A 19,602-nucleotide genomic window follows, 5' to 3' on the forward strand; every position below is an offset into this window, starting at 1 on the left:
ATCTTTGCCCTCAACTCTTGTTGGATTCCTGGTGGCACATTCCCGCTCAGTTAAACATTTATAATATATTGTTACGTTTTTATATTTAGGCGTTTTTAATTACCCGACAATTAAAACACAGTTCTTTTAAATAACGACAATCTACAATTTATTTACTATGACTTCACACTTTACAATTCGTTCACACTGAAGTTATTCGTTTGACGCTTTAATTAAGACTGACTCGTTAGCAGCATGCGAGCGCTTTTATATATGACGGTGTGGCAATACGAGAACATTCTGGTAGCACTACAATATTCTGGCAACGCCAGAACATTCTTAGACAATGCTAGAAGGATCTACGACCATTAAGTAATTCGTCTGGTGGCTGCCAAACACATACACACTCACATAGATATATGCTCGCATTACTACAACAACAATGACAATAGACAATGAGATGAAATGAGAAAGCAAAATAACAAAGCAAAGGGGTTGTTATTCTATGAGAGAGTAAGAACTAACATTTCGGTAAGCAAACAAAAGAACATAAAAGAAATTCAGGAAAATACTAGAAAATGAATAGATGATTCCAACAAGTGATAGCGAAATTTTATCGTTACAATTTTAAATTTTAAATTAACGGAAACTAATTTAAATAAACTTATATCTATAATTATCAAATTCGTAACACTGCCTCCCGCTTAAGCCTGTTCGTCCCGAACAGGCACAGAACCTGTTCCGTAAGGAGCCAATCGTTCCAGATGTACAACTTTCATCTTTGATCTAGGGCTGTCGTCCTTCTGAATCCGGTATACAACATCATTGATCTTCTTGATGACTTTGTATGGGCCTTCCCACTGTGTTTGCAGTTTAGGACACAATCCTTTCTTTCGTTGCGGGTTAAATAGCAGAACCAATTCTTCTTCTTGGAAGCCTTCAGTATTTACAGCACGATCGTATCTCGCCTTCATTCTGTTGCTGACCATTTTTATTTTGTTGCGCACTGATTCGTGAACTTCACCGAAAGTGTTTGGGATGTCGTTTCTGTTTTCTTCCATGGCGAGCTCATTAGGTTTAGCACCGAATATCAGATCACCAGGCAACTTCAACTCAGTTCCGAATAGAACATTGGCCGGTGTTCGAGAGGTGGAATCATGAATGGCAGATCTATACGACAGCAAAAACTTTGGTATATGCTCGTCCCAGTCCCTCTGGCCGTTGTCCACTACTTTTCGAAGATGTTCCTCCAGAGTGCGATTAAACCTTTCTACCATGCCATCGGATTGTGGATGTAATGGTGTAGTCCTCGTTTTCTTGATACCAAGGGATTCACACATCTCTTTGAATATGGCCGATTCAAAATTTCTTCCCTGGTCTGAGTGAATCTCGGACGGCACACCGTAGCGACATATCCAGTTTTTGTTGACAACATCCACAATCGTTTTTGCTTCTTGGTTTGGAATTGCATACACCTCCGGCCATTTGCTGAAGTAATCCATGACCACAAGGACATAACGGTTTCCAGAATCACTTACTGGGAAAGGGCCTGCCACGTCCATTGCTATTCTTTCAAACGGGGCTCCTGGTCTATATTCTTGCATAGGACCTCGACTTTTCCTTGTTGGACCTTTCGCCTTCATGCACTTCTCGCAATTGGCTACCCATTCAGCAATTGATTTCTGGCATCCAACCCAGTAGAATCGTTGCTTCACTTTCTCGGCGGTTTTGGTTATTCCCAGATGACCTCCACTGGGACCATTATGGAACTCCGCCAAAACATCTCTTATTTTGGAATCTGGAACGATGATCAAATTTCGGCTGCTCTTGCCATCTTCGCTTTCCCATTTACGTTGCAGGGATCCATTGACTAGAACTAAACTATCCCATTGAGCCCAGTATGATTTCATAAGTGGACTTTCTGCTGCGATGTCTTTCTTACTGGGCTTCTTGTTCTCTTCCTTTGCCGAAATAATTTTGATCAAAATGGGATCTTTACGCTGTTCTGTTGGCCAGTCCACTCCAGATTCGACGTGTAACAGCCGAATATCAACAATCTCCTCCTTGTGTTCAGCTTTCGAGCAGTGCTTGCATTCTATACTGCAAGGTCGACGTGACAAGGCGTCAGCGTTACCGTGTTTTCCACCTTTTCTATGCTCGATACTGAAATCATAGCTTTGGAGCCTCTCGATCCAACGTGCCAGTTGAGCTTCCGGATTCTTGAATTGGAGCAACCATCGTAGAGCTGAGTGATCAGTCCTGAGCAAGAAGTGTTGTCCATACAAATATTTATGATAATGTTTTACACTCTCTATGACGGCTAGCAGCTCTCGTCGCGTTACACAGTAGTTCTTTTCGGGCTTGGACAGCGTTCGGCTGAAATATCCGATGACCTTCTCCTTGCCGTCTATCTGTTGGGATAGCACACCTCCAATACCATGCGCGCTAGCATCTGTATCCAAAACAAATTTTTCGCCCGGAATAGGATACGCTAGAACAGGAGCTGAACATAAAAGTTCTTTTAAATGTTGGAATGAATCCTCCTGTTCGTCGCTCCACTGGAACTTCTGACCTTTTTGCGTCAATTTATGGAGACTAGCGGCGATGCTGGCGAAGTTTGGGACGAATCGTCGGTAATATGTACATAACCCAAGGAAACTTCTTAATTCGTGGAGATTTCGGGGTCGTGGCCAATCTCTGACAGCTTGGATTTTGTCTTCATCGGTGGATATGCCCTCTGCAGTCACATGATGACCCAGGTATTTAACTTCCCGCTGGAAAAGGGAGCATTTCTTTGCGTTAAGGCGTAGACCAGCGGCTGACAATTGCTGGATAACGTCTTTCAAGTTCTTAAGGTGCTCGTCAAATGTTTTGCCCATCACTATGATGTCGTCCAAGTATATCAAGCACGACTTCCAGTGCAACCCCTTCAGTACCCGCTCCATCAATCTTTCGAAGGTAGCCGGAGCGTTGCAGAGCCCGAACGGCATTACATTGAATTCCCAGAGACCGCCATTAACGCCAAAAGCCGTCTTTTCCTTGTCTTTCTCGGCGATCTCTACTTGCCAATATCCACTCTGCAAATCAAGCGTAGAAAACCATGTTGTTCCGGCTAGTGTGTCCAACGTGTCATCAATGCGTGGAAGCGGATAACTGTCCTTTTTGGTGACATCATTCAGTTTTCTGTAGTCCACGCAGAATCGGGTACTTCCATCTTTCTTTTTGACCAGCACAACTGGGGAACACCAAGGACTTGATGATGGCTCGATCACTCCACTCTCCGCCATTTCCTTTATGAGCTTTTGAACTTCGTCTCTTTTTGCCAGGGGAACACTTCGTGGTGCCTGTTTTATGGGCTTTTCTTCTGCGGTTTTAATTTCATGTTTCACTACAGATGTTCTTCCTTGATTTCCCTTTTCAGAAGCAAAAGCACAGGCGTTTTTCCACAACAATTGCTTGGCTTTATTTCTCTCTGACGGCGATAGATGACGTGTCCAAGCCTCGACATACGCTTCTAGATGTTTTCTCACTGCTCCATGTGTCTTTGATGAGTTGCCTTCCAAATTGACTATTGCCTCGGCTGGTGTACATTTGCCAATGTCAGAAAATTTTACAATTTGCTCGTGATTGTCAGACAAGTTCAAGACACGAACTGGTATTAGTCTCTCTTCGTTCGTTGTTACCAGGGCATTTGCTATCAAGATGTTGTTGCTTTTGTTTTCTGCTGGTTCAACAACCCACAATTGGCCGACTTCACAATCTCCATTCATAGGAACCCATATAATTGCTTCGGCATTCGCTGGTATAGACTCTGACTGGCTCGTTGTCAAACGTCTGACGGGTGTATTCTCACTATAGCCCACGTTTACCGTTATTTCGGCATCGCACCATGTCATTACACGACGCTTCATATCCAGATTGATACCAAAAGCAATCATGAAATCCGCTCCAATTATAACTTCGTCTATTATATCGGCCACAATGAAATCATAAGTAACGGATTTGTTAGCAATAGTTAATTTTACGGCGACCTTTCCATATACGGTTGCGGGTTCCCCTGTAGCCGTGCGTAGCTTGACTCCAATCAGTGGTGTAACTTTTCCTTTTACTAAATCAGATCTAATGATAGACTTTGATGCACCAGTATCCAACGTCAAAGTACGCTTGTCGCCATTAATAACACCCGCAATAATTAAATTGTTATTTTTCTGTTGAACTATTGCTATGGAGATGGTGGGGCCATCGTCTGTGGGAGCCAGCTCTTGCCCCGCTGAACTAGCTCGATTTAGTTTAAAGGTGACTCACTTGACTGTGGGGTCACCTTCTTATGGTTATTGTTTAATGGAGATGGTGATGTGGATCTTGACCGTTTGCGTCGTGCTTTGCATTCTCGAGCTAGATGTCCCGTCTTATCACAGTTATAGCATTTGATTCGGGATTTAGTTGCATCCTGTTTCAATTCTTGCATTACCTGCTTCATTGCCTCTTTCATCGAGTCAATGATAGATTTCGATTCTTCACACTCGGTCTCTACTCTGCGTACTTTGTGAATTTGAGGCCGTGCCAGCAATCTCGCAGTTTCTTGCGCAAGTGCAAATGTTACTGTTTCTGCGAATGTAGCCTTTTGTGACGCATATGTTGCACATTTTATGTCTGGGTCTCGAATGCCATTCACAAAGGTCTCAATTTTGATGCGGTCCACAAGTGGGTGACTCTCTCCTGGGTATGTCAGTAGCACCAACCGCTCAACTTCTGTTGCAAAGTCTTGTAGAGTCTCGTTTGATTTCTGGACTCTACCTCTTAATTCCATTCTAAAGATGTCTTGCTTGTGCTCTCCACCATACTTGCGTTGAAGTGCCGCTATTACTTCATTATAGTTATTTCTAGAAGCAGCGGGAATGCTTTGTATCACATCAGCAGCATTGCCCTTTAATGCCAATAGAAGTTCAATTGCTTTATCATCGTCATTCCACAAATTTCTAGAAGCAACCATTTCGAATTGGAATTTGAAGACATCAAATGACGTTGAGCCATCGAAAACAGGAGTTTTGATTTTTGAGCCCTCAATGACGCGCACTGGACCACCTTTAATTTCCAGCTCTGACATTTTTTTCTCGATGTGCAGAAACTTCTCATCATGAACCATAATTTTCTCATCCACAGAAAGAACTTTCTTATCCAATTCCACAATTTGATTTTCTATATGGTCCACACGTTTTTCCATGCCTTCAGAAATTTGTTGTAGTTTTTCATTGAGAATTCTAGAATTTTCATCGAATTTTTCTTCCAATTTTCTTGAACTTGCTTCCATTTGTAGGGCATTTTCTTTCTGCAATCTAGAATTTTCTTCCATTTTTCTAGAATTTTCGTCGAATTTTTCTTCCATTTTTCTAGAATTTGCTTCCATCATTTTGCTCAAAACATTGAGCATTGATGTGTAATCCACAACACTCGAAGCCACAGATGGAGTTTCTACACTGCTTGTATTGACGAGTATTGATTCATCAATGTCTTCCTTATAATCAAACTCATGCGTCGCAATGTCCATATTACGCCGTTCAAACTCTTCCAGTAGACGCTTTTGAAGCTGGGCCTTATTGCCTGTTGTCGGCAGCTCCAGTTTGCTCAATTCCTTTTTTAAGTCTTCCACACGAAGCTCATTAAACTTCATTGTAGATTTTTTTTCCGTTATCCCACTTCTGACACCAATTGTTACGTTTTTATATTTAGGCGTTTTTAATTACCCGACAATTAAAACACAGTTCTTTTAAATAACGACAATCTACAATTTATTTACTATGACTTCACACTTTACAATTCGTTCACACTGAAGTTATTCGTTTGACGCTTTAATTAAGACTGACTCGTTAGCAGCATGCGAGCGCTTTTATATATGACGGTGTGGCAATACGAGAACATTCTGGTAGCACTACAATATTCTGGCAACGCCAGAACATTCTTAGACAATGCTAGAAGGATCTACGACCATTAAGTAATTCGTCTGGTGGCTGCCAAACACATACACACTCACATAGATATATGCTCGCATTACTACAACAACAATGACAATAGACAATGAGATGAAATGAGAAAGCAAAATAACAAAGCAAAGGGGTTGTTATTCTATGAGAGAGTAAGAACTAACATTTCGGTAAGCAAACAAAAGAACATAAAAGAAATTCAGGAAAATACTAGAAAATGAATAGATGATTCCAACAAGTGATAGCGAAATTTTATCGTTACAATTTTAAATGTTAAATTAACGGAAACTAATTTAAATAAACTTATATCTATAATTATCAAATTCGTAACAATATTTAAAGAAAGGTATATTGGAGAACAATTTTCGAATCGGAAAATGTGTTATCGATCCCATAAACATGCAGCAGTATCGATTATGCCTTGCAGACACACTTTACGATTCTTTACAAACACACATTCCGTCCGGAAAAACTTATAATCTGGAGGACGCATATCACATTAACAAGCAGTAGAATTGATTGTCTTCCCAATAGGGCTGTCACTCGTTATAAATCCCGGGATTTTCGGGACGGGATTAAAACCGAATCCCGGGATCCAGAAATTTGTGGGTTTTTATAATTATTTATTAATACATTGGAGTCTTCATTCATTGCAAACGAAATTTGTGGGTTTTGATAATTATTTATTAATACATTGGAGTCTTCATTCATTGCAAACGGCCTTTAGATTTTACACCCGACAAATTGAGTTAATAATACCCGACAAATTGAGTTAATAATGCCCGACAAATTGAGTTAATAAGCATTTATGGTACACCTTGAGTAACAATTTATAAGAATTTATTATACATGAGGTATATTATAAAAGCAAAATTTCATCAAAAATCGAAGAACAATGAGTTCATGTAAAATGGAATTCGTGCCACTTAAAACGAAGGAAAAAAGGATAATCGCAAGTGTTCTAAAATATATCTAATCTAATCATAATCCTTAAAATGTTTTGCTGGTAAGATAGCGATATGAAATTGTTTTTTTTTTTTTCAGCGTTACCGTTGTGCCACTTTAGTGGCAAATTTGACACTATTTTTGGTCGGTGCCACTATATGTGATACTTTTCACGATTTTGTGCCACTTTTTTTAAATTTGTCGGAAGTTTACACCGTGAAGAGACGTCTTATTCAAAAAAAAAATAATATTGGGCACCTATGATAAAAAGCTATCGTCCATTAATTCTTATAATATTGTTACGTTTTTATATTGAGGCGTATTTACCCTGCCAACATTTTTTGAATTTGGGGGCGCTTATGAGAATCCCCACTACGTCGAAAACAGTCGTATACGATATCCAAAACTCCTCGGAAAAGCGCCGTCACTATTGAGAAGTTGTACCACGCCAAGTTACTACAAAAAAGTATCGCATGAGTGCAATTATTAGGAGCCCTTCTGGATACATTTGAAGGACGCCAAGTTGTAAAAGAATCATTGTGGTCAAGTAAAACCCGATTGTTTAGATGTTTATTAATTTTATGAAACATTTATAAATTCTCATAAATATTACATTTATACGACTATCACATCACATTTAACGCATTTTTATGCATTAATAAGAGATTGATGTTGAGTTACAAGTTGTAAGTTAAATGTTGTAGCGTCTATCAGCCAGTACTTTTATTCCCAATGGAGGCAGCGTGTCTGGAAAAATATTTGAAAAACTATCACTTTATTCCAATTGGAAAGTCAAAAATTGTTCACCAATTTACTTTTCACAATTTTAAGCGTAATAACCATGTTTTCAGCACTTTATTTTCGTTTTCATTGTAATAAATTATAATAAGCCAGTTGCGCTTGGTGTTTCACAAAATGTAAAATGGCTCTTGTAACAATAGTGATGGCAAAATACTTTCATGCGAATAGTGATGGCAAAATACTATCACAGTTGGCGATTGTTGCAGTGTCACTTACGAGTCTGTGGTAGCGATGAGGATGAAATGGAACATTGAAATGCTGGCAGGGTAATTACCCGATAATTAAAACACAGTTCTTTTCAAATAACGACAATCTACAATTTATTTGTGTAACTGATTGGTTTCACTTATTTGCTCTACGATGTGTACTGTATAAACTTTAGCTTACGACCGACTTCACAGCTCTCTGTGTCAGCTCTTTTATAGTACTGTATAAGATATCGATATTCTCGGTAGTCTGGCCTATAACATGCTAGACTATTCTACTACCTGGTAGATGTCGCACGGGCGACATCGCACATATTTATCGGCTCATTGTCTTGGCTACAATCAATTGGAAAATTCTACCCTGTGGCAGATGTCGCACAGGCACAGATGACTACGGTCACAAATTAATTTGAATAAACTTAAATCTAGAAATCAAGGCATATTAATTAAAGGTAAAGTCACGAGCAAACGTGTGTACACCCCATGATATTTAGAAAGTCAAACTAAAATGGCAGGTCACTTAAGTTGACATTTTGTGTATGTGTAGCAAAGACAATAAACTCTAGGAAGATAGGAAATTGGCTACTGAGGAGATCAAACCATTTACCGTGTTAGTTTCATACTCGAACCAAACGCGTATACGACAAGTATTGACTTAGCATTAAAATGCAAATAAAAGGAAATTAAGTACACGAAATAAATTTCCATAAAGGGGAAAATGTAATTTTTTTGTTGTTGCCTCAAATTTAACAGTGTTTCATTAAGAAAATTAAGTTTTTCATTTAAAAAATAAAAACGAAAAACAAATAAAAAATTACAAACATGTATGGAACTAACATGGTAAATGCAACATTTGGTATGACGCAAGCCAATTTCCTATCTTCCTCAAGTTTATTGTCTTTGATGTGTAGTGTTGTTGTATTGTAATATTTATGTACACAAAGAATGTAAACAAACCTACTAAACGTAAACAAAGCCTTTGACAAGATGAATGTCGATATTAGTCACCTGATTGCATGACTTTACCTCTTTAATATGCCTTGTCTAGAAATATCAAATTCGTAACAATATGATTAAATTTAGGTTAGTAAAGCGTATTCTGAATATGTCAAATTTATTGTGGATTTAAATATCGTTTCTATGATAATTAAGAAAATGTTTAAGGTTTGTAGTACGACTGCAAAGAATAATTGATGATGGATCCCATGAGAGCGCAGCTAAAAAAAAGTTTGCAATCACTCTTGGGAACTGATTGTTCCAGTTCGACAGACTAAAATTCTGATATAATATATTTAACAAAAATATTGTACACAATTTTTTTAAAAAAGAGTTAAATTGGAATTAGTGATTTAGCAGATATCGACTATAAAAATAAATAGACCATGAAGCCAAATTATTTTAGAAAACATCCAATAACGGATAATATTACAGTTAAAACTTAAATTCTAAAATTTTATCATGAATTTACATAAATGATAAAAAATTTAATAATACAAAATTCTTAGATCCCCATTACTGAAAAACCAATGATCATATACATTATTTTGATATCGTGAATGAATTTGAAGATATAATTAAAAAGCCCGACGATTTTATAAACGCTTAAAAATAATTTCTAATTTGTATGAATACGCTAAATATATTTTTATTTTACCTCATACCGGCATTAATTTTTTAAGTTTTTTTTGGTATAAGTTAATAAAAAGAATGTGCCACTTTTTATTGACATTTGCCACTTTTTGAATATTCCCAACGGTAACGCTGAGTATGATAGGAATTTGAAATTGCTTTTTAATTTACATTTATGTTTTTTGTTAATAACATTGAATTAAACTTATCAATTTTTTGGTGCTGTAGATTGTTATTACTTAAAATATTTAAAGAATGCCGAATATTTCGGGATCCCAAAAAAATCGCGGGATTCGGGATTTTAAAAATCGATCCCTACTTCGTTTTTTCAAAGGATTAGTGTAATATTCAAGTTGAGAAATTGTTGATAACATCGCGTTCTCAATAAAAACCAGACATTATCCTAAACAGTAAAATTCAACACAATAGCAATAATTTCGCAAGTGTTATCCTCAAATTGAAATGCATCGCTACTCAATAATTTCTCAAACGATGAGAGTCAAATTAAAAATTAACATCTTTGTAAATACTTTTCAACCAAAATTTGTATTATCCCAACTTCAAATTGAAAGTCAAAGCCAAAATTCTATGAATTTTCTATAATTTATTCATTTTCGTCAAAATAAATCTAATAATACACTAAACTACATCCCTGCCAACATTTTTTTTTTAATTTGGCGACACTACTGAGAATCTCCACCACGTCGAAAACAATCGTATACGACATCAAAACCTCGTCGTAAAAGCGCCGTCACTATTGAGAAGTTGCACCACGCCAAGTTACTACAAAAAAGTTTCTCATCAGTGCAATTATTAGGTGCCTTTTTAGATCAATTTAGAACGCCGCCAATAAGAGCCTCTTCAAACCATCAGCAAAAAGTACATTTTAAGGTGATTGTAAAAGAAGCATTGTGGTCAAGTAAAACATGATTATGAGTTACAAGTGGCAAGTTACATGTTGCAGCGTCTATCAGCCGGTGTTTTTATTTTCAATGGAGGCAGCGTATCTGGAAAAAATATCTGAAAAATCAATCACTTTTTTCCATTTGGAAAGTCGAAAATTGTTCACCATATACCTTTCACAATTTTAAGCTGAGTACTATGTTCAGTTTTCAAGCTGAAAACCAGCTTATTTTCACGGTTACTTTTTTTATTAATTAATTTAGAAATATAAAGTTATATGCAACCAATTCCTTGGATCTTTTCCATCCATTATTTGAAAAGACTTGATCAAAATATAATCGTCTTCATAAATATATTTGTACTTTTAACCCTTCTGTGCGTGATGAGGTCCCGCTGGACCTTTTTGATTTTTATTCATACATAACTTTATCTTTTATATGAATTTCAGCTTGATGGTTTATGACTTCTTGTACTGAAGTGTTTTAAGTTGAAAACTTTAAATTTTTATGTGATTGAATCATTAAATCGGTTTTTATGGGTATTTGAAAAAGTTTAGTGCGATTCTGCGTGATGAGGTCCAATCCCAATAAACACAAACGTTTGAAAAATGCTAAATTTCAACAATTTTTCAAACATTTTTTCAAAGGATTAGGGTAATATTCAAGTTGAGAAATTGTTGAGAAAATCGCGTTCTCAACAAAAAACAGACATTACCCTCAACAGTGAAATTCAACACATTAGCAATAATATCTCAAGTGTTATCCTCAAATTGAAATGCATCGCTACTCAATAATTTGTCAAACAATTTTCGATGCGAGTCAAATTCAAATTTAACATCGTTGCAAATACTTTTCAACCTAAATTTGTATGAATGATATCCCCACTTCAAATTGAAAGTCAAAGCCAAAATTCTATGAATTTTGTATAATTTATTCATTTTCTTCAAAATAAAATATATAAAAATACACTGCACTACATAATACACTACAATACCAATTGATATATAATAATCTTATTAAACATATCAACAAATAAGAAAAAAAAAAAACTTTAAATATCTTAAACATTATTAGTAAACACGTTTGCATTGATAATTCGATTTCCTTCCTTTTGGTGTCATAAAACAGCATTAAAATTTATTAACATACGGGCAATTTGAAATTAGGAACGTACTGGACCGCGTGTTAGAATTGATTCCCAGCAGAAGAAATTCACAAAATATCCATTTTAAACTGATAATAGCATATGAATTAAACTGACGATGTGATGCACATTTTCATCCAGAAGTTGTTGATTTCAACAATTTGTTGTTTTTAACAATTTTAATTGGTTGTACTTGTAATGTTTCTGGAAACTTTTTCTTGTCGATAAGCCACTCATTTTTCATTGGTCAGCTTCTTAATGTTTGCAAGAATGTAGCATCCAAAGATTTTAGTTTTCTGCAAAGAGATTTAAATTTAGTGACTTCTCTAAAGTGTTGATTTAATTTTTCTTATTGACGTACCAATTATTATAAACTATTGGAAGCAGTTCCAGTTAATTGTCCACCATTTTTTTCGTCTGTCAGCTTTTTAATGTTTTCAAGAACGTAGAATCCATAATTTTAGTTTTCTGCAAAGAGATATACATTTAGTAACTTCCTTGCACAAATAAGTATTGAAAACCACATGGTTTTTTCGTTGCATTTTAGGGTAGTGTTTTGTCAAAGTTTTCTCATATTATTTTCAACACCTTTTCAAAGATTTCGTCAACATTTTGGCAAATTGGAAGTAATTCGCAAACAATTTGAAGATGTATTGAAGATGAGCTATTTCGAGTCAAGTTGAATTTATGTTGAAAATTATATTTACCCTCAAGGCCGGTATGCACCTCTAGCGAAATTTTCGGTAGCAAAAATTTATTTAAGTCTACAACAAAAAAACAGGGCTGTGTACACAAATTTTAAACCAGCTAATCGCTTTTAAAAATTGTTAATATATGTTCCAAATATTCCTCAAATAAATTGTTTATTATTTACAGACCTTTTAAAACTTTTACGCACACAATGATTGTAATAAATTATATGTTTGCTGCCAAAATATGCTTTTGACAACCCTGTTATTTTCATTAGAGGTGCGTACCAGCTTACGAAATTGAACGCTACCGAAAATTTCGTTAGCATAAATAGCAATGCATTTCTTATGGGAATGAAATTTTTCGCTAAAGGTGCATACCGGCCTTCAAACTGAAAAGTTGTTGCATTTGAAAAACGCTCGTCCTGTGTTTATTGGGATGGTTTTAGCACAGTTTAAAAAGCAGTGTAAAGATATTGCGATTTTCGTATTTGGAACAATTAATAACACTAACATCCTTTCAGAAAATACCGTTATTTGGAAGAATTTGTCATTTTTGAAGTTTCCATTGGTTTCGTTGCTTGGTAGTACATAATTTTATGTCTTCAGGCCGGTACTCTGTTCGTTTTTCGCGTTGAAACTCCATACAAAACCAAAAAATGCGAAAAATTTGCGAAATTTTTTCCATTTGTGATACTTTGTTTTTTCGTGTTGAAAAACTGACGTTTATAGCACGGCGCCATTTGCAATGTGAATTAAGAAATAATTTATTTATTAAAAACTATTTGTGCGGGTTTATAAATCAAATACGGACCATATTTTTGTTCCGAAACTATACAAAGGATCAAAGGAATAGCAGATCAATTGCCCAAGGAAAAATAAAATGTTATTTTGTAAAAACAAGCAGCAACCACCAACTTAATCCAATTTCGCTCCCTGTAAAATAACGCTCCAAGCTACCTAAAAAAACGCCGCTTTCTATGTGCGAAATAATGGTTTCCATAAAAATTTTTCGCAAGAATGAACATAGTACCGGCCTTTCCGTTGATATATCCAATATAGTGAGAGTAAAAGTGCAAAAAAAGTTATTTGAACTTCATGGAAATCGTGGTCGAAATAAGTTTTTATATATCTATACATTTTTCAGACCTATCGGCTCCTGGAATTTGGCAAGATGTGCCTCAATTTGGACCAAGGTTGAAACAACCACTGTGCACATAATACTGCGAGCAAAACGAACGCCACTAAAAAAATCGTATTGTTTTTCCTTCAAAAATCCAGGTTGTTAAGAACATTCAACTACAAAAACAATATATTGTTGCTTGGTACATATAAGGATACTTATAGGTACCACGCCTGCGTCAAACATCAGGGCCACTAGTATACTAATCAAAAATTTTAAAATTATCTGTATCCTATTAAAAATTAAATAAAACTCTATATTTACAACCAAATGTTTATATATGCAATTTGTGCATTATAGAAGAGTCCACCTACAGTAAATGATCGAAAAATATCGTAGGGATAACCTCTCTACCATCCTTTTTTTATTGTAGGTCCCACGGGACCTCATCACGCTGGTATCGCTTCCAGTGTTATCACATACACAAGGGTTGATTTAGTATTTTGGTGAAAACCCCGAACATAGTACTCCCCTTAAAGGTGCGTAATAACTATGTTTTCAGCACTTTATTTTCGTTTTTATTTAAATAAATTATAATAAAGGCCGGTATGCACCTCTAGCGAAAAATTTCATTCCCATAAGAAATGCATTGCTATTTATGCTAACGAAATTTTCGGTAGCGTTCAATTTCGTAAGCTGGTACGCACCTCTAATGAAAATAACAGGGTTGTCAAAAGCATATTTTGGCAGCAAACATTTATTACAATCATTGTGTGCGTAAAAGTTTTAAAAGGTCTGTAAATAATAAACAATTTATTTGAGGAATATTTGGAACATATTGTTACGAATTTGATAATTATAGATATAAGTTTATTTAAATTAGTTTCCGTTAATTTAAAATTTCAAATTGTAACGATAACATTTCGCTATCACTTGTTGGAATCATCTATTCATTTTCTAGTATTTTCCTGAATTTCTTTTATGTTCTTTTGTTTGCTTACCGAAATGTTAGTTCTTACTCTCTCATAGAATAGCAACCCCTTTGCTTTGTTATTCTGCATTCTCATTTCATCTCATTGTCTATTGTCATTGTTGTTGTAGTAATGCGAGCATATATCTATGTGAGTGTGTATGTGTTTGGCAGCCACCAGATGAACAACTTAATGGTCGTAGATCCTTCTAGCATTGTCTAAGAATGTTCTGGCGTTGCCAGAATATTGTAGTGCTACCAGAATGTTCTCGTATTGCCACACCGTCATATATAAAAGCGCTCGCATGCTGCTAACGAGTCAGTCTTAATTAAAGCGTCAAACGAATAACTTCAGTGTGAACGAATTGTAAAATGTGAAGTCATAGTAAATAAATTGTAGATTGTCGTTATTTAAAAGAACTGTGTTTTAATTGTCGGGTAATTAAAAACGCCTAAATAAAAAACGTAACAATATATTAACAATTTTTAAAAGCTATTAGCCGGTTTAAAATTTCCCAATAACCCTGCCAACATTTTTTGAATTTGGGGACTCTTTTGAGAATCCCCACTACGTCGAAAACAATCATATGCGACATCAAAAACTCGTCGGAAAAGCGCCGTCACTATTGAGAAGTTGTACCACGCCAAGTTACTACAAAAATGTTTCGCATGAGTGCAATTATTAGGTGCCTTTATAGATCAATTTAGAACGACGCCAATAAGGGACCCTCCAAACAATCAGAAAAAGTGCATTTTAAGATAGTTGTAAAAGAATCATTGTGGTCGAGTAAAACACGTTTGTTTAGATATTTATTAATTTGATTAAACATTTACAAATTCTTAAAAATATAACATTTATACCACTATCACATTACATTTAACATAATTTTTGGCATTAATGATGATGTTGAGTTACAAGTAGCGAGTTACATGTTGCTGCGTCTATCAACCAGTGTTTTTATTCCATGGAGGCAGCGTGTCTGTAAAATATCTGAAAAACAATCACTTTATTCCATTTGGAAAATCACCAAATTGTTCACCAATATACCTTTCACAATTTTATGAGCTTTACAGACTATCAGTTATTCCGGACGACAGTGCTCGTGTCGAACATATCCCATATATTGTGCACAATATAAGTTAAGTCCGAAGGCATAATCGATACTGCTGCATGTTTATGGGATCGATAACACATTTACCGATTATTTAGTCATCGCCGACATGTCGTATCGATCCGACACACTATAAGATTCTTTACAAACACCGACATTACGTCCGGAATAACTGATAGTCTGTAAAGCGCATTAAGCGTATAATCTATGTTTTCAGAACTTTATTTTCGTTTTTATTTAATTAAAATATAACAAGCTGGTTGCGCTTGGCGTTTCACAAAAAAATGGCTTTTTTAACAGTAGGGATGGCAAATTACTTGCATGTACTTTTTGATGTACCTTTTCATGATGGTTGAAGTGACATTTACGAGTCTGTGGTAACGATGAGGTTGAAATGGAACTTTGAAATGCTGGCAGGGTAAACACAGGATGAGCGTTTTTCAAATGCAACAACATTTCAGTTTGAGGGTAAATATAATTTTCAACATAAATTCAACTTGACTTGAAATAGCTCATCTTCAATACATCTTCAAATTGTTTGCGAATTACTTCCAATTTGCCAAAATGTTGACGAAATCTTTGAAAAGGTGTTGAAGATAATATGAGAAAACTTTGACAAAACACTACCCTAAAATGCAACGAAAAAACCATGTGGTTTTCAATACTTATTTGTGCAACGAAGTTCGTGGTCAATTGCAAGAAATAAAAAAAAATGGAAAATTTTAGACAAATAACCAAATAGTTTATAAAAATAGGTAAATAAAAAATTAAATAAAACTTAAGGAAGTCACTAAATGTATATCTCTTTGCAGAAAACTAAAATTATGGATTCTACGTTCTTGAAAACATTAAAAAGCTGACCAATGAAAAAATGGTGGACAATTAACTGGAACTGCTCAAATAGTTTATAATAATTGGTACGTCAATATGAAAAATTAAATCAACACTTTAAAGAAGTCACTAAATTTAAATCTCTTTGCAGAAAACTAAAATCTTTGGATGCCACATTCTTGCAAACAATAAGAAGCTGACCAATGAAAAATGAGTGGCTTATCGACAAGAAAAAGTTTCCAGAAACGTTACAAGTGCAACCAATTAAAATTGTTAAAAACAACAAATTGTTGAAATCAACAACTTCTGGATGAAAATGTGCATCACATCGTCAGTTTAATTCATATGCTATTATCAGTTTAACCCCCATTTTCATGAAGCTCTGTTAGTGCTACGTTAGCTAACGAACTTTTAAACCGTGATATCTACATATCTGTCATTTTGCGTATATATTCCAAACGCCAGTTAGAAACTTAACTGCTGAAAATTTTTCAGTTAAAGTTAACCGGAGAAAAGATATTTCCATTTTTCTTTCTGTTAACTGGCAGTTAAAGCATAACGGAGCTACATGAAAATGGGCGTAAAATGGATATTTTGTGAATTCCTTCTGCTGGAAATCAATTCTAACAAGCGGTCCAGTACGTTCCTAATTTCAAATTGCCCGCATGTTAATAAAAGGAAGGAACCAATAGGAAGGAAATCGAATTATCAATGCAAAAGAGTTTTCTAATAATGTTTAAGATATTTAAAGTTTTGTTGTTTTTTTTTTTTTTTTTTTTTTTTGTTCTTATTTGTTGATATGTTTAATAAGATTATTACCCTGCCAGCATTTCAAAGTTCCATTTCATCTTCATCGCTACCACAGACTCGTAAATGTCACTACAACCATCCTACTGTGATGGGGGGCAGCATGTCATAAAGTACAAAATGTACTTCATACATGTATTTTGCCATCACTACTTTTACAAAAGCCATTTTATTTTTTGTGAAACGCCAAGCGCAACCAGCTTGTTATATTTTATTTAAATAAAAACGAAAATAAAGTTCTGAAAACATAGATTTTACGCTTAAAATTGTGAAAGGTATATTGGTGAACAATTTTTGATTTTCCAAATGGAATAAAGTGATTGTTTTTCAAATATTTTACAGACACGCTGCCTCCATCGAATAAAAACACTGGCTGATAGACGCTGCAACATGTAACTCGCTACTTGTAACTCTACATCATCATTAATGCAAAAAATATGTTAAATGTGATGTGATGTGGTATAAATGTTATATTTTTAAGAATTTGTAAATGATCCCTGCCAGCATTTCAAAGTTCCATTTCAACCTCATCGTTACCACAGACTCGTAAATGTCACTTCAACCATCATGAAAAGGTACATCAAAAAGTACATGCAAGTAATTTGCCATCCCTACTGTTAAAAAAGCCATTTTTTTGTGAAACGCCAAGCGCAACCAGCTTGTTATATTTTAATTAAATAAAAACGAAAATAAAGTTCTGAAAACATAGATTATACGCTTAAAATTGTGAAAGGTATATTGGTGAACAATTTGGTGATTTTCCAAATGGAATAAAGTGATTGTTTTTCAGATATTTTACAGACACGCTGCCTCCATGGAAAAAAAAACACTGGTTGATAGACGCAGCAACATGTAACTCGCTACTTGTAACTCAACATCATCATTAATGCCAAAAATTATGTTAAATGTAATGTGATAGTGGTATAAATGTTATATTTTTAAGAATTTGTAAATGTTTAATCAAATTAATAAATATCTAAACAAACGTGTTTTACTCGACCACAATGATTCTTCTACAACTATCTTAAAATGCACTTTTTCTGATTGTTTGGAGGGTCCCTTATTGGCGTCGTTCTAAATTGATCTATAAAGGCACCTAATAATTGCACTCATGCGAAACATTTTTGTAGTAACTTGGCGTGGTACAACTTCTCAATAGTGACGGCGCTTTTCCGACGAGTTTTTGATGTCGTATATGATTGTTTTCGACGTAGTGGGGATTCTCAAAAGAGTCCCCAAATTCAAAAAATGTTGGCAGGGATTAATCAAATTAATAAATATCTAAACAAACGTGTTTTACTCGACCACAATGATTCTTTTACCACTATCTTAAAATGTGCTTTTTCTGATTGTTTGGAGGGTCTCTTATTGGCGTCGTTCTAAATTGATCTATAAAGGCACCTAATAATTGCACTCATGCGAAACCTTTTTGTAGTAACTTGGCGTGGTACAACTTCTCAATAGTGACGGCGCTTTTCCGACGAGTTTTTGATATCGTATATGATTGTTTTCGACGTACTGGGGATTCTCAGAAGCGCCCCCAAATTCAAAAAATTTTGGCAGGGTATATATCAATTGGTATTGTAGTGTATTATGTAGTGTAGTGTCCCTGCCAGCATTTCAAAGTTCCATTTCAACCTCATCGTTACCACAGACTCGTAAATGTCACTTCAACCATCATGAAAAGGTACATCAAAAAGTACATGCAAGTAATTTGCCATCCCTACTGTTAAAAAAGCCATTTTTTTGTGAAACGCCAAGCGCAACCAGTTTGTTATATTTTAATTAAATAAAAACGAAAATAAAGTTCTGAAAACATAGATTATACGCTTAAAATTGTGAAAGGTATATTGGTGAACAATTTGGTGATTTTCCAAATGGAATAAAGTGATTGTTTTTCAGATATTTTACAGACACGCTGCCTCCATGGAATAAAAACACTGGTTGATAGACGCAGCAACATGTAACTCGCTACTTGTAACTCAACATCATCATTAATGCCAAAAATTATGTTAAATGTAATGTGATAGTGGTATAAATGTTATATTTTTAATAATTAGTAATTGTTTAATCAAATTAATAAATATCTAAACAAACGTGTTTTACTCGACCACAATGATTCTTTTACAACTATCTTAAAATGCACTTTTTCTGATTGTTTGGAGGGTCCCTTATTGGCGTCGTTCTAAATCGATCTATAAAGGCACCTAATAATTGCACTCATGCGAAACATTTTTGTAGTAACTTGGCGTGGTACAACTTCTCAATAGTGACGGCGCTTTTCCGACGAGTTTTTGATGTCGTATATGATTGTTTTCGACGTAGTGGGGATTCTCAAAAGAGTCCCCAAATTCAAAAAATGTTGGCAGGGGTATTATTATATATTTTATTTTGATGAAAATGAATAAATTATACAAAATGCATAGACTTTTGGCTTTGACTTTCAATTTGAAGTGGGGATATCATTCATACAAATTCAGGTT

General features: G+C 35.1%; 3 long non-coding RNA genes across 3 annotated transcripts; all 3 read left to right on the forward strand.

The window, feature by feature from the left end:
* The first annotated feature begins 15,910 nt into the window (after positions 1–15,910).
* On the forward strand, positions 15,911–17,089 carry LOC142238340 (uncharacterized). Its single transcript, XR_012722704.1, has 3 exons — positions 15,911–16,236; positions 16,294–16,398; positions 16,464–17,089. It is a non-coding gene; the product is annotated as an uncharacterized LOC142238340 (long non-coding RNA).
* Positions 17,090–17,093: 4 nt separating this feature from the next.
* Positions 17,094–18,124, forward strand: LOC142238339 (uncharacterized). The gene is made up of 3 exons (XR_012722702.1): positions 17,094–17,394; positions 17,462–17,852; positions 17,910–18,124. It is a non-coding gene; the product is annotated as an uncharacterized LOC142238339 (long non-coding RNA).
* A 337-nt stretch (positions 18,125–18,461) lies between these two features.
* On the forward strand, positions 18,462–19,235 carry LOC142241709 (uncharacterized). The gene is made up of 2 exons (XR_012723772.1): positions 18,462–18,964; positions 19,022–19,235. It is a non-coding gene; the product is annotated as an uncharacterized LOC142241709 (long non-coding RNA).
* The last annotated feature ends 367 nt before the right edge of the window (positions 19,236–19,602 follow it).

The sequence above is a fragment of the Haematobia irritans genome, chromosome 5 (genome assembly GCF_050003625.1).
Source record: "Haematobia irritans isolate KBUSLIRL chromosome 5, ASM5000362v1, whole genome shotgun sequence".
Lineage (NCBI taxonomy): Eukaryota > Metazoa > Arthropoda > Insecta > Diptera > Muscidae > Haematobia > Haematobia irritans.